The 14,916-nt window shown below is 36.5% G+C and overlaps 1 protein-coding gene across 2 annotated transcripts in view; it reads right to left on the reverse strand.

The window, feature by feature from the left end:
- LOC127946545 (protein TANC2) overlaps window positions 1-14,916 on the reverse strand; it is a 133,007-nt gene that overhangs the window by 99,528 nt on the left and 18,563 nt on the right. For both annotated transcript variants that reach the window (XM_052543199.1, XM_052543208.1), the window contains exon 2: window positions 4,393-4,513. The gene's annotated coding sequence lies outside the window, so the exon portion shown is untranslated. The remainder of the gene's footprint in view (window positions 1-4,392; window positions 4,514-14,916) is intronic.

A 14,916-nucleotide genomic window follows, 5' to 3' on the forward strand; every position in this document is an offset into this window, starting at 1 on the left:
CATTGTAATTTTCTCAGAATATTCATATATTATTAGAATAATTTTACAATGATTTTGAAACGATTCTTTTGAAGCAGTTCTGAGCTTAAGAACCATAAAACCCTCCCTTCCAGAATCCTCCTCTGCTCTGATTGGTCAGCTGGCCAGTCCTGTTGTGATTGGTTTTTCTGTTTACAATGCAGAGTACATTGTCGGAAACTGCTCCGGAGGGTTACTTGTAAACAAGGATGCTACAAGCTTACAAAAATGGCCTCGATATTACCGAGGATGTCATCTGAGGATGATACCGATGCAGTCGCTCAAGTGGAAACTCCATCACAAGCTCGAATTGATCAGGATCGACTTACTCAGTGGTCAGTTTAAACTTTGTGTGTGGTACTTTATATGTTACAGTAGTTTTATTGCATCCATTATTAGTATTTTCTTATTTAAGGTGCATGTGTGGGAACTGTGTTAGAATGCCCAGTGAGGCTGAAAACAGTGTCTTCTCAACATGATGTAAACACACTAACTGGCGGAAGTGTTTGTGGGCAGGTCAGAGTGTTCGTATTTCTCAGGCATGCGGGGATTATGCAAATGTGTTACCTTGTGACATACAGTATATAGGTAACAGGTATAAGATTCGAAAATATGATGACTCATTAAGGCGGTTCAGATTCGACTCTTTCTTTTGAGAGACGATATCTTTATTTATCATGCACTTTTCTGATTAACAACACTGCAGACTGTTTACATTAAAGGACAGCTACTGTACGCTACAATCTGCAAAGAATATATTTTTGAAAACCCATATGATCTGCTCTTTAAATGTGATAAGACCAACTCATCTTAAAAATTATAATAAATTAGCAACAGACAGCCGAAACAGACGTACTGCCTTAACGTTTTTGAGATCAGTTTGCAGGTGGCACTTGTCATGCATTAGAAGGAGCACCATTGGGTTTTCTAAAATGAGACACAGCTCAAAGGGTAAGATATCTTCATCTACAACTCATCAGCAGTGGATAAAACTGTAGCCACTCAATATTTAAATGTTGGCCGATGTAAAAAAACAAGACAAATATTCCAATTGATGTCCTTTTTGGATGCCACTTAATGCACCATTTGTTAGTTCCAAACTTAATCAGCAATATGGACACACCTTCTCATTCAAAGAGTTTTCTTTATTTTCATGACTATGAAAATTGTAGAGTCACACTGAAGGCATCAAGAGCTATTTGACCAAGAAGGAGAGTGATGACCTGCGCCAGATGACCTGGCCTCCGCAGTCACCGGACCTGAACCCAATCGAGATGGTTTAGAGGTGAGCTGGACCGCAGACAGAAGGCAAAAGGGCCAACAAGTGCTAAGCATCTCTCGTGGAACTCCTTCAAGACATTTGGAAGACCATTTCAGGTGACTACCTCTTGAAGCTCATCAAGAGAATGCCAAGAGTGTGCAAAGCAGTAATCAAAGCAAAAGGTGCAGGCTACTTTGAAGAACCTACAATATGACATATTTTCAGTTGTTTCACACTTTTTTGTTATGTATATATATATATATATATATATATATATATATATATATATATATATATATATATATATAAAACAGCATCTATTTCTAATGAGTTCTGTTTTAATTAGTCAGATGCATGTTTGTTGATACGGAGTAACACAAAATTAATACTAATCAGTGAATCATATGAACAAATATCTGGGAAATATTCTATCCCAAAATTAGAATGATAGGTAGAACAATAAATAGAACGATAGAACGATAATATAATAGAACGATAGATAGACAGACAGACAGACAAACAGAGAGACAGACAGATAGATAAACTATTGATTGAATTAACAAACTAATTGTTTATTTATTAAGCATTACAACAGGCAACAACCTAGGCTTCATGTTCTTTATGGAACATATAGTTTTAGCTTTTGATTTGTTTGTGAAATATACCTAGACACACCCCAGAAAGTGTAAGACTATTACTGTGGTCCCAGTGCTGGGACAGCATGACTCAAATTAGTAATTTGGGATTCTACAACATTAAAGAGCCCTTGAACTTTGTCCTTGCTCTGTAGAGATGGCCTGCAGCTCTAACCAAGAACAATTAATCACCCCTAAACATGTATCAGGAAACTGTGGACTATCTGATGTCCAGAGAAATGCTGTTCATTAAGATTGCTGGTCTAAGAGTCTGTTTCTTACCATCCCAAAAACAACCCACACTAGTTCACGCTTTGAACTCTGCTGCAACTGCAGCTGCCCACAAATAGCAAATAAGTTTTAATAAAACATGACTCAGTGGACATTGAACACAGAGTCCATTGCGCCCTGCTCCCGAATCCACACTTTGATGAGCTTTTTTGTTGTTGTTTTTCCCCTTCCTTTTTATCACTACATTTTGTTCTCTCTGCCTCTACTTTAAGAAACAAAAATTTTCCCTTAACAGCTACAATATGTCTAAAAAAAAAGGAAAGAGCGTATATAATAAACTTGCCTGGTTCCTAATAACTCCCCCAACTCTGTGCCCATCCTGTTTTGGAGCAGATCAAAGGTAATAATCCCCCATAATCCTCTAGTGTGCCCTTGCTGTTGTTATGGTCATTATAGGCTGCCGCATTGTTGCTAAGCTATGACGATTGTTCAGAGGAAAGCTACACTGGCTCAGTTTCACAGTGTAATGCCTATTTCACGGATGGACAGCCAGTAGGATAATTAGATGGGCTCAGAGCAGACACAGCAACAACGTGCTTCTCGGACAGAGAACAAGGCCTAGTTTTTGCAAACTAAGGGGTCAGGGAGGGTACAAAACACTCCTTGTCAAGAAGTATAACAACTTTGTCTGTTACTTCTGAAGTTAGAGTGGATGCAGAATTATCGGCAATAAATAAACAAAAAGTGTTTTTGCATTGAAGTAGGCTTCATTTTTTCTCTCTCTATTGGAATATGAACCAGTTTTCATTATATATTTTTCTCTTTACACCCAAATAGTTCCAATTCAGATTCATATCATGGCAAGACTCTGAATTATGCCAGAAGCTGCCTATGAGAGTCTCTATAATATTTATAAAAATCTATAAATTATAAGATATTCTCATCTACACAAGTAAAAAAAGAATTTAACAACAGCTACATACTGTAGGTTGGCAACGGCATACGCTGTTTTATAGTTATGGAACCATACGAGGATTGTAAAACTGTGACACATATGCAATCATGATTTCTGCTTTTGTCTTTGCCAGTGTTACCATTTGTTGGCTGCAAGCAGAACAAATACTTTGGATGGAGGAGAACGTAAATTTAAATGGCTTCTGCTTTTTAAAACCATGTTTTGGTAAATGATGAGATTACAATCATACAGAGATGAGGTAAAGTTTTTCCACTTAATGTTTTAAAAATGTGTACCTACTGCAAGTCGGCATTTCGATACGAGTCGATGTTTCTCTGAGGCTGTTGGGTTTGAATGATGCATAAATGTTGGGAATTTTAGCATGCAACCATCCTAACCAGCCAGAAAACTCTTAAGAAATTTCTTAAGATAAAATGTTCTTAAGTTAAATTCTTGAAAAATTCTTAAGTTTTCAAATATATTCTTAAGAACATCTTAATTTTTCCCTTAAGAAAATAACAGCCATTATCTGAATGGAAAAAAAATAACGCACTGATAAACTCACACTTTTGTCTTTTTGCTCTTCCTGCAGATTACCATAATAATCATAATAGGCATGTACACTATTTTTATCGTGATTTTGTGTCCTGTGCATTCATGTGCACTGAATACCGCTAAAGATTATGTCATATTTATGATTTTAAATTAAAAGCGTTCAATTAAAGCTCCCTATGTGACTCGTTTTAGAGTTGCTATTGAGTTTTGAAGTCAGAACAAAAAGTAGCATTAGCTGATCATGACCGGCCATGTTTACATTAACATCAAGTCATCACTGTCACTTCAGAAAACTTGGCACATACCTAGTCCTCCTATGTATTATATGTAGGTGTTGTTGTATTGCTTAAATATAACAATTAATTTGAAATAACCCAATAAATTAATTAAATAATTCTTACTGTTTGGGATTTTAGACAAGTCTGGGGCTGTCCTAAATTTAAGAAGTTATTTACCATGATTTTTAAGAAGTTTTTTTTCAAGAATTTGAATTCTTCTTAGGTTTTGTCTTAAGAACAATCTTAAGAAAAAAGATAAGAATTTCTTAAGATGGATTTTTGTGATACAAATATATTTGTAACGTTTTTTTCTAAAGTTAAACATGAAAAAGAAGTTTATGACTGCTCAAAAAGTGATCAGTTAACCAATCTACAAAACTTCACTAAACGAAAACTGTTATTCTTGATTCCTCACTATACAACCTGTTATTCCCATAAAGATAGAGAAAGTCAACTTACCATTAGAAGGGGGTATAGGGTCTCACAGCAAAACGGTCACAGCTATAGGGGCAGAGTTTGAAACGTTCACCTTTGGGCAGAAGCCCAAGTCCATCTCCTTAAGATTTAAACCTCAGCAGCTCTGTATAAGAGGCAGAAAACAAAAGCAGCACATCAGAAGCATAACAAAAACAGTGACCGTCATTTTCCAGACCCTATCCTGAGCCAAACAAACCAGCATCTTGCCTGAGAGCCTATGTATAGCCCCACAAATCCCACCGGCACCTTCAACGGCATGTTGCCGGAGGCTCCTAGGAAGGAGGGTGTCTATGTACAACCTCCGTAGCACTAAAAAACACAGAACACCACACATGCAATTTAATTAACACGTGAAGTGCGCATTTACACGTCTGCATACATGGGAGACAAGTTCCTCTCTAGAGACAAGATGGTAAAGAGTGAGGGTGGGGGAAAAGAGAGAGGTAGAATATGAATATGAGAGTAGAACAGCTGCCAGCTTCTTGACATAAAAACACCACAAAGCAAACAGAGCATCAATTATGATGGCACAGTTAGCCATGTTTGCTAGGGCAAGAAACAATATTAATATTACCTACAGTACATAGGCTTTTTAGGAAAATTGCTGAACTGCAAAAAAATACCTATACAAACGATTCACTGCTGTTTCCAGCTGCAATGAACACTAGTGGCAGTAAAACACCAATCACTTTCCTTTCCTTTTCACACAAATTATGATTACAGGGGAAGATGATCAATTAATACAATTAATCAAGACTTATTTTCACGCAGCCCCTTGCACAATAAGCCTCAAAACACAACAACCATATTGCATAATTTGTTAAATAATATACTTTTGATATTATTTCTAATTTATTCTTTATTCCAGTTACAATGCGTTCGGCTGGGATGACTATTACTTTTTGCTTTGACCAGTAAGAAACAACCAATGCTTAGCACAAGATCTACCGCTAGACCATTAGTACACACTGATGTTTACAATGGATCGCTGTACGACTGCCGTGAAGAATCGGCACTAATTAATTATTTGAAGGATGAAACGATCACATCGAAAATGTTTCGGTCAATAGGTTCAGCTCAGTGCGTTCATATTCTAGACTCATCTCCTTTTCTATACATCGGCTAGTATGCTTTATTAATGGTCTGTGTAGAGTTTGGTCTTTCAATGACACTGTCTAATGAACCAAGCAACGTTAAGCATTTTTCTAGTTAAGCCCATGTAAGGTGTAAGTAGATCAAAAAAAAAATTAAATAAAATCGGATATAGTCATTGCTCTGTTTGTTTCACAAAAAGCTTGACAACAGAAACATTGGACTTAACCAATGGAATAAGCTAAAGGCGGGACTAACTGCTTGACCGACCAATGGCAATGGTGGAGTGTTCATGAATCCTGTGTGCAAACAATCATGACATAGAACTTCAACTTTAAGTATTTTATCAGCATTTCACAGTTTCAGTTACTTAGCTTTTTTGTAAATGCACCTTCCAGACGGCTGCCAGAGGCCCTGGAGAGCAGTGGGCAAACAATTGTCTCGTCTTTCTATGCTGATATACAGCCCTGTTGTGTGTATTGTGTGGGTGATACCTGAACCCCTTACAGCACAGAGAAGGGACACAGATACTGCAGACCATAGCCAAAACACGAGGCCCGACAGATGAGCCGTGCCTTCTGTTACCTGAAGACTGTGTGCGATCAACAGCTTCTCTGAGGAGCTAACTGAAAATAAAGGGATCTGGAATCTATATGATTCAAAACAAGCAAATTTTAAAGAGTGTGTGAAATCTGAGTGGGTAATGTGAACGTATTGTTCAGTATAGCCAGATGCTGCCTGAACATTTAGAAAGAAAGTGAGAATGTAGATGATCATACAAAAAAAGAAAGTATCATGTTTTTCCAGCAAAAAGAAAAAGGTTCAAAATGCATGTTTGAGGAATGACAGTGCAATTTATGTTGCAGAAAATAAGGCAAAATCTATTCAAGTAATGAGACCTTAATTTACTCAGAACCATCATTCTAAAACCCACAGGGAACACATGGTGAATTAGCCTTCTGGGTTAATAACCTCGTAAGTCATAGCAGATCTGTCTTGAAAAGCTTGTAAGTTATAGTTAATAATCATTTCCTCTGAGGAGAAAATGAATGGGATTTTTACTTCTGGAACTCAGGCTGATGCTCTCTATATGCAGCTCAGCAGGGAACAGTAATTTTCCATATACTGTAAGAATATGCATATTCTTGTAAACATTAAAAACAAATGGTATGCTTAAAGCATAGAACACATATTTTCACACCCACACAAACAGACACATCAGCTGCTACAGTGAAAATGGACGCATTCTGAGCAGCGTGAAGCGTGGCCCAATGGTTAATGCACATGTTCTGACACACTGAGATCTCACATGGGTGATGCAAGTTTGAGCCTGGTTCACAATGATCTAAAGTGATTTATTCCTAACCATGGCCAAAAATAAAATGTAATATATTTAATGTAATATAAGCAAAATAAAAATATAAATAAATACAGGAAACTATAAAATTATAAAATGTAAATCCAAACATATAATGCATATATATATATATATATATATATATATATATATATATCTATATATATATATATATATCTATATATATATATATATATATATATCTATATATATATATATCTATATATATATATCTATATATATATATATCTATATATATATATCTATATATATATATATCTATATATATATATATCTATATATATATATATCTATATATATATATATATATATATATATATATATATCTATATATATATATATATATATATATATATATATATATATATATATATATATATCATAAGCAAATAAAATAAAAGTAAACAGAAATAAAACAAAGTTAAAATATTAATTATTTAAAAATAAAAAAAAATAAGCAAAAAAGTAATAAATTACAATAATAAAAAATAAAAATAAGAATGATATTAAGGTAAAAACCCCTATAAGAGCAGGTGAGTGGATGATTCACAAATTCCAGACAAAACAAAACAGCCAACTAGGGTGTCCCCTGTTGATCTGGGCAGCTACATTTCTTCTGTGGATTTCATTGGGTGACAACCATCTTCTGTGAGCCTCAGCACTGATCTGATTATAAAAATCCTCTGATGTATGTATGTATAAAAGGAGGATCAAAATGGTAACACGACAATCAGCAAGCAAATGAGAACATACTGTTGCTGCGTCCCAATTCGCATACTATCCGTCATAAATAGCAAGCAAAATTTAAATTGATATGTCCCAAATGGTAGTATGATGAAATGAGTATTCCAAATGTACCCGGATAGTTTATAGCTTCCGGTAGAAATTCCAAGTGCAGATCCATGCAGACTCTTCACGGCTAATGCTGCCCACAACACACCGCGCGGTGGACAAGGATTCAACATGCATTAAAAGTAGGGGTGTAACGATACGCGTATTCGTATTGAACCGTTCGGTACGACGCTTTCGGTTCGGTACGCGGTACGCATTATGTATACCGAACGGTTCGTTGGAGTAATTAATTATATTTGGAAAAAAAAAAAAAAAAAGAGAGAGATAGAAATATAATGATATGCGTTCAACAAGGTAGCCCAATAACCCAAACAACGTAACAGGCAACGCCCCTGACACTCCCGAAGAAGAAAAAAACACCAACTTATATGTTTATGTTAGGCTACTCAGCAGGCGCTCGCTCACTCAGTACACGCTGAAGGCTCGTTGCAAAATAGCCAATGTGTTTAACAGACTAGAAATGAGAAGATCCCCCAATAACCAACAGGTCTGGTGTTTGGGTGCACTTTGGATTCCCTTTAAGCTATAATGGTGATGGCAAGAGAGTGGTGGATAAAAAAACAACGGTATGTCGCATCTGCAACAGGGTACACCAGCGGGAATACAAAAAAAAAAAAAACACCAGCGGGAATATCTGGGATATATGCGTCAGTACTATCTGGGAAAAGACGAAAAAAAGGAGAAACATGCACGCAGCAAACTATCCCTGCAGCATTTAGACACTATAGCTTACAGGGAATCCAACCCAAACACCAGACCTGTTGGTTATTTTAGGATCTTATATTTCTGGTCTGTTAAATGCATTAGACATTTTGCAACGAGCCTTCAGCGCGTGCTGAGTGAGCGAGCGCCTTAGGGGCCGTTCACATATCGCTCCTAAAAACGCGTGGAAAACGCTAAGCACGTCTTTCTCCTCCTTTCCAAAGCGCTCGGGCAGAAGCGCTCATGAGGCGTCTGTCTTTGCTAAGCAACAATGACGTGCTCTCTCCATGAGACGCGGAAATTTCAGCGAAGGATAAATGGATTTGCAGCTCTAAAAATCGCTTGCAGTAGCTCTGCTACTAAATTTATTTCAAAATTGCAATCCATATACAACTATGATCAGCTGTTCCTTCATCTTGGCTGAGCTCTCAACCTTGTTACGGGAAAGGATGAAGCTGATTGGTTGGTTCTTGTCACATGACCCGCGGTGCGCTTGCGGCATTCTGAAAAGTTGAGATGTTTTTACATTTTGCTGTATCTAAAACGTATCGAACCGAACCGAACCGAACCGTGACATCAGTGTATCGTATCGAACCGAACTGTGAATTTTGTGAACCGTTACACCCCTAATTAAAAGTGTTAAAAAAACTACAAACATGGTGGATATATGTGACCAACAGACAGGTAGAGAAAAGGGTTAGCGTGAAAAAATAATTAAAAGCTAACTTGTTAAAAAATATATTTATTTAATGTTATACGTGTTATATTTCATCTGCAGCAACACAACAAACTTTATAAATGATACATTTGCTCATCAACTTTTAAATGCATAATTATGTAAACATATGAGCAGAGTTCTCAGAGGAATGATAGACCCTTTTGCAGATCAACGTGCCTCTTCATTTCTCTCCAATACAGTAGGAAATTAAATGTAATTAAATATGGATAATGTTAACTTTGACAAGATGACTGACAGTGCAGTTTAAATGGTGACAGGATGTATGTAACTAAGAAACATAGCATCTGTTAAAGACGCAGTTATGATGGAGTAATGTGTCCCAAAGCTTGCCTTACTGTTCTGCTACACACACAAAAAGAGTACATACTTTTAGGCCATAGTATAAGTAGGAGAATTGGGATGCAGCACGTATCTCCAGTGTTCTGTGCACTATTAATCAAAGGATGTCATGGTGCCTGTTATCCTAAGTCTGTACCCATTTTACTATATAACAAAAAAAGAAAAATGAAAATCACACTTCCTTTCCTTTCCTCTTTTTTTCAGTGCCTGACAAACATAGGAGGACTTGCAGATTGTATGCCAGCTTGATTTCACCTTCTTCAATTGACAGACATCATCTAATCTAAGTGTGATTGCTATAGCCGTGATCAGCAATGGCTCGAGTGACATTTAAGTTAGTCTGCCATCAGATCCCATCCAAGGCAGTGCTGTAGTCATCCATGTAGGGGATAACAATCAAGGCTTCACACAGCAGGTATCTCACATCTCTCGTTTCAGCAGCATTACTGAAACAACATCTGGTATGCTGCCGCCCTGGATCTGACTGTCCCTCTGGTCAAACGGCGAGGAGTGGGTGGACGGAGGGAGAGGGAGATTGTTCACTTTGTCTAAGGGCAGCCCTTGACTCCTACACAGGCGACGTAATGGACCTCAGTACGTAGGCAGGAAGAATGTGAAATCTGTCACACATGTAAATTCACTCAGAGAGATGTTAGGAACAAAACTGCCATTATGTCAAGAGACGACACGCTGAGTCTGAGTTAACTCGATTTGGGCGGTGAGAACAACAGATATTTTGCTGACACACAAAGAAAACAGCGGGAGAGAGAAAGAGACAGAGAGCTGAAAGTAGACTTTAGTTTAATGTTCAATATAGTAGTGCTGGATGCACTTTATCAATTTTTATTACATAGGTATAATTGATAAAATCTATAAATTTTGTGTCAGTCACATATACATACATAAATACGTACACACATACAGACTGTACATACATACAGTACATATACAGTGGGGCTCGAAAGTTTGAATTACCATTGTGTACGAAATGTGCTACATAAATAATCTTGCCTTGCCTAGGCAGCCTAATAAAAATAAAAATAATAATAGTTATTATTATTATAATCCAATACATTAATAGGAGAATGAGCCCAATATCATCTTGATTATCGACAGATAAATCTGCTTATGTCGATATCTTTGACTATCGTCGATATCTCTGACTATCGTCGATACGCGATACTATCGTCTATCGGCACGACCCTTGTATCTTTTGTTGCTAAGGAAGTGCAGAACTAAATGGAAAAAAAATACTATTTTAACAAAATAAGAAAAATTTGGCCATCTTCATCGTGTTCAAAAGTTAATGCATCTTGTTTCCTTCTGGAGCATCAGTGAATGTTTGAATCTTTTTCAGTAGTTGTGTTTGAGTTCCTCAAATGTCCTCATTGTGATAAGATGCATCTCAAAATCATAAAGTCACTGCTGGAAAGGGTTCAAATATGCAAAAAGAGGACAGGACCTTAAAGATTTTTCTGAAGAACAGTTCTCAGTTTAACTGTTCAGAACAAACAAGGGACTCATGCACAACCATCACAAAACAGAAAAACAGTCGAGGATCATCAGGTAACAGAACACAGTATTAAGAACCAAGGGTTCCCAAACTTTTGAGTGGGGTTATTTTAATTATTTCAGCAATTTTTTGTCTTGTGGACTACATGTAAACATATTTTATGTAAAATATCTTACTCAGGACAGTAGTAAATAAAAAATAACATGCATTTAGTATGATCTTTTTTATTATTATTATTATTATTATTCACGTTTTCACAGATTCTGCAAGGTGTGCCCAAACTTTACATACACTGTACTCACACACACACACACTGAACAAAATTATATCACAGCAGAACAAATGAAAATCTAGAAGGAGAATGATTATAAAAATGCTACTATACTTTCTTAAATATTTTTATATAGCAATTTTTAATATATACATTCACACACACATCCATAATTAAATGTCATTTGTGTGTGTATTCGGGCAGTACATTATGCAAAACATCAGCAAATAGAAAAGCTGATCACATTATGGATGTCTGAAGGTATCTGCACCAGCCTCATAATGTGTGACCCTTCCCACAATCCAAGTCCACCAAGACAAGCCATAAACACAACTTTCTAAGACCACCCAGCAATCACAAAGCGAGTCTGTCACATAAACACTGACTCCCAATAGCTGACTTCTCTGGCAAAGTTCTTCCATCTACAGCATATCAAATAGAGAGGAACATAGACTGGATTATATTACTTGGCTGTCTTATATAATATTCTAACACAGATTCTGCAATACTTTTAATGTGATAGTAGGGAGATAATATGTGATAGTAGGGAGATAATGAGATCTTACGACAGACTAAGGTGTTAATTCTGTCGCCTTCAAAATTCTGCAGTTTTTGCTTCAACTGCTCCATCTCTCACACTGCAGGCTTTGTCCAAAGTCCCTGTTGAAGCAGGGCAAAAAATGAGGTGTAATAGAATGAACAATGAGGATAATGAGGGCCAGCAAGCCACCGCTCTCAAAGGCAGCCTTATGTCCAGCCATGAATAGGTCCCATCCAAGGCGCCTATTCAGGCTCCAACTAAACAAAGAGAGGGACACGTGTCCCGCCACTTGCTACAGCCAATTCACAAACCAGCTGATAACGAGAGACCGTGTCTTTCCTGGCCTTCTATTCTTTTCAAGTCTTGTGGTTTAAATTAAAAAACGGCCTTGTCTCATTACTCCAGACTTTCATTGTATAAAAGAGGACTCTGACATTGTGCCAATGTTATCAGAGGTGCAAAAAAGACATTGTTTTGTTGCTATGGATTTTTGGAGATTTTGAGGAACCAACAAGACAGAATGCAGTTCTACAAAAAGCTCTACCATGTGTTGAGCTACTCTCAGCTGCATAGGGGTACTTGAGGATGGATGACCCTAATTCCTCTGGGACATGCAGTGAAGGAGGAGCACGGGGAGGGTAGGTTAGGGGCCTGTCATTCCTAGATGAGCTGGATAACTCAAGTCTAGACAAACACCTCGGCCCAGGACTCAGGATCCAGCACGAGGGGGGCTGCGGCTGGCATCCTGGAAAACCATCTGCCTCGGAACTGATAAATCTTGATTATGGCATGTTGGGAAGTAAGAGAGGAAAGGATAGAAAGATGTAGCACCAGTCTATCCATCTTTTGTTAGACGTGTGAGGCTGAGGGTAAATTAGACATGCTCAAACAGCTGCCTTGAATTTTCATTTTAATATCACACTGTCAAAATCATACTATGGTTATAAAGAACATGAATTTTTATGACAAATATGACAGTTTCTGTAAAACTGTAGTCTAGTTCTGTGAAATTGTAGATTAAATCTGATTGAATACTGTTCCATCGACACATGATTTTTCTTTCACTTTTAAACAAGAAAAATAAAAGTCTTCAGAAGACTTGAAAAAAGCCTGCAAGTCAGATGGACCACTTTTTTTATGTCTTTTGGAGCTTAATATTCCTGATGGCATGCATTCGTTGTATAGAAAATTGAGGCTTGGAAGAAGATTGAAAATAATTTTACATTTATTTTGTTTTCAAAAGAAAGAAAATCTTATGGGTGAGTTAATAATGACATTAAACTGAACCATGATATTCAAGAACACACTGAGAAAGCGGCCTCCACAATACCTGACAAAATACATCAAAATAATTTTCAATCAAAGTTTTGACACAATAGTCATAAAACGAGGCACTGTCAGATATTAAGATGAAAAACTAATTACCAGTCCACATATCTATCCGGTTTGAATCTCTGAACTAAGGCACATTCTGTATTTTGTCATGTAGTATATATACTCAATTACAGAACCTGTAATTTCCTCACAAGGTCAACATGTAATCTTACTCCTAACAACAAAACGGCAGTGACAAATTCACTGGCCACTGGCCCTAGAGCTAAACACATTTATCACAACAAAAACAGCATTACACTGGCTGGCCACTAGACCACTACAACCATCCACAATCACACACACAAAAACTTCTTGATCTGCTTTGTCTTTCAGGGCACCTGCTGTGACTTGAGTCTTGTGGGTTTAATGACTTTAACAGCCAAGGCAAGGAGGGTAAAAGCCCCTACAGAGCTGTACAGATCAGGCTCTACTGTGTACAGACCAAACAAAAAGAGCTGGCACAGATAAAGACATGATGCATATTGACTATAGTTGTATTGTAATACTGGATTTGCTAAATATTATGTAATAAATAAACTACTTATCTTTTTAATAATGGCATCAACCTGAATGGTGAGTTTACTCAGTCATATGCAAAGGATAATAAATGAAAGCAAAATAACTAAATAAAGAAAAAAAAAATGATGAAAGTAAAATCGAAATAAAAAACTACAAACATAAAATAAAGCATGTAACAGTCAGCTGTTTCAGAATAATAATGATAAAAGTGATAAAAATAAATTACATTACAGAGGAAAGAAAGCAAGCAAGAAAAAGGAAGAATGAAAGATAAGAAAGCATGTAGCTCGGATATTTTAGACACATTACAGATTAAATAAATGCATAAATAAAATCATGTCACATAGTTGGCTATTTCATAATAATAATGATACAATTAGAAATGTAATGAAAATAAAAATAATTAGACATTACAGATTAAATAAGCATTTACTTCAATTACTTAACTTAAACTGATTAGCCTGTCAACTATAACTGCGAAAATAAGTAGCAGGTAAATCATAATGACACGAATTTAGATCTGAATTACAAACCCGATTCCAAAAAAGTTGGGACACTGTACAAATTGTGAATAAAAACAGAATGCAATGATGTGGACGTTTCAAATTTCAGTATTTTATTCAGAATACAACATAGATGACATATCAAATGTTTAAACCCAAGAAAATTTATCATTTTAAGGAAAAAATTATTTTACATTTCATGGCATCAACATCTCAAAAAAGTTGGGACAAGGCCATGTTTATCACTGTGTGGCATCCCCTCTTCTTTTATAACAGTCTGCAGACGTCTGGGGACTGAGGAGACAAGCTGCTCAAGTTTAGGAATAGGAATGTTGTCCCATTCTTGTCTAATACAGGCTTCTAGTTACCCAACTGTCTTACGTCTTTGTCACATCTTCCTCTTTATGATGTGCCAAATATTTCTATGTGTGAAAGATATGGACTGCAGGCTGGTCATTTCAAGGTCTGCAAATGTCAGGCATGGTCAGGCATGTGTCACGGATGTGGTTGTGTGCTCCGTGAGTTAATAAATATAAGCTATATAGTAGGCTATTTTATTTTTAAACCATGCAGTAAACAAAAAAAAAAGAACCTTAAAATAAACGTTTAAACCGTTTAACTGATAGTATTAATCGGTCATAATTTTTACTGTCAGTTAACGGTTAAACAGTCAATATGAGCAT

The sequence above is a fragment of the Carassius gibelio genome, chromosome A3 (genome assembly GCF_023724105.1).
Source record: "Carassius gibelio isolate Cgi1373 ecotype wild population from Czech Republic chromosome A3, carGib1.2-hapl.c, whole genome shotgun sequence".
NCBI lineage: Eukaryota > Metazoa > Chordata > Actinopteri > Cypriniformes > Cyprinidae > Carassius > Carassius gibelio.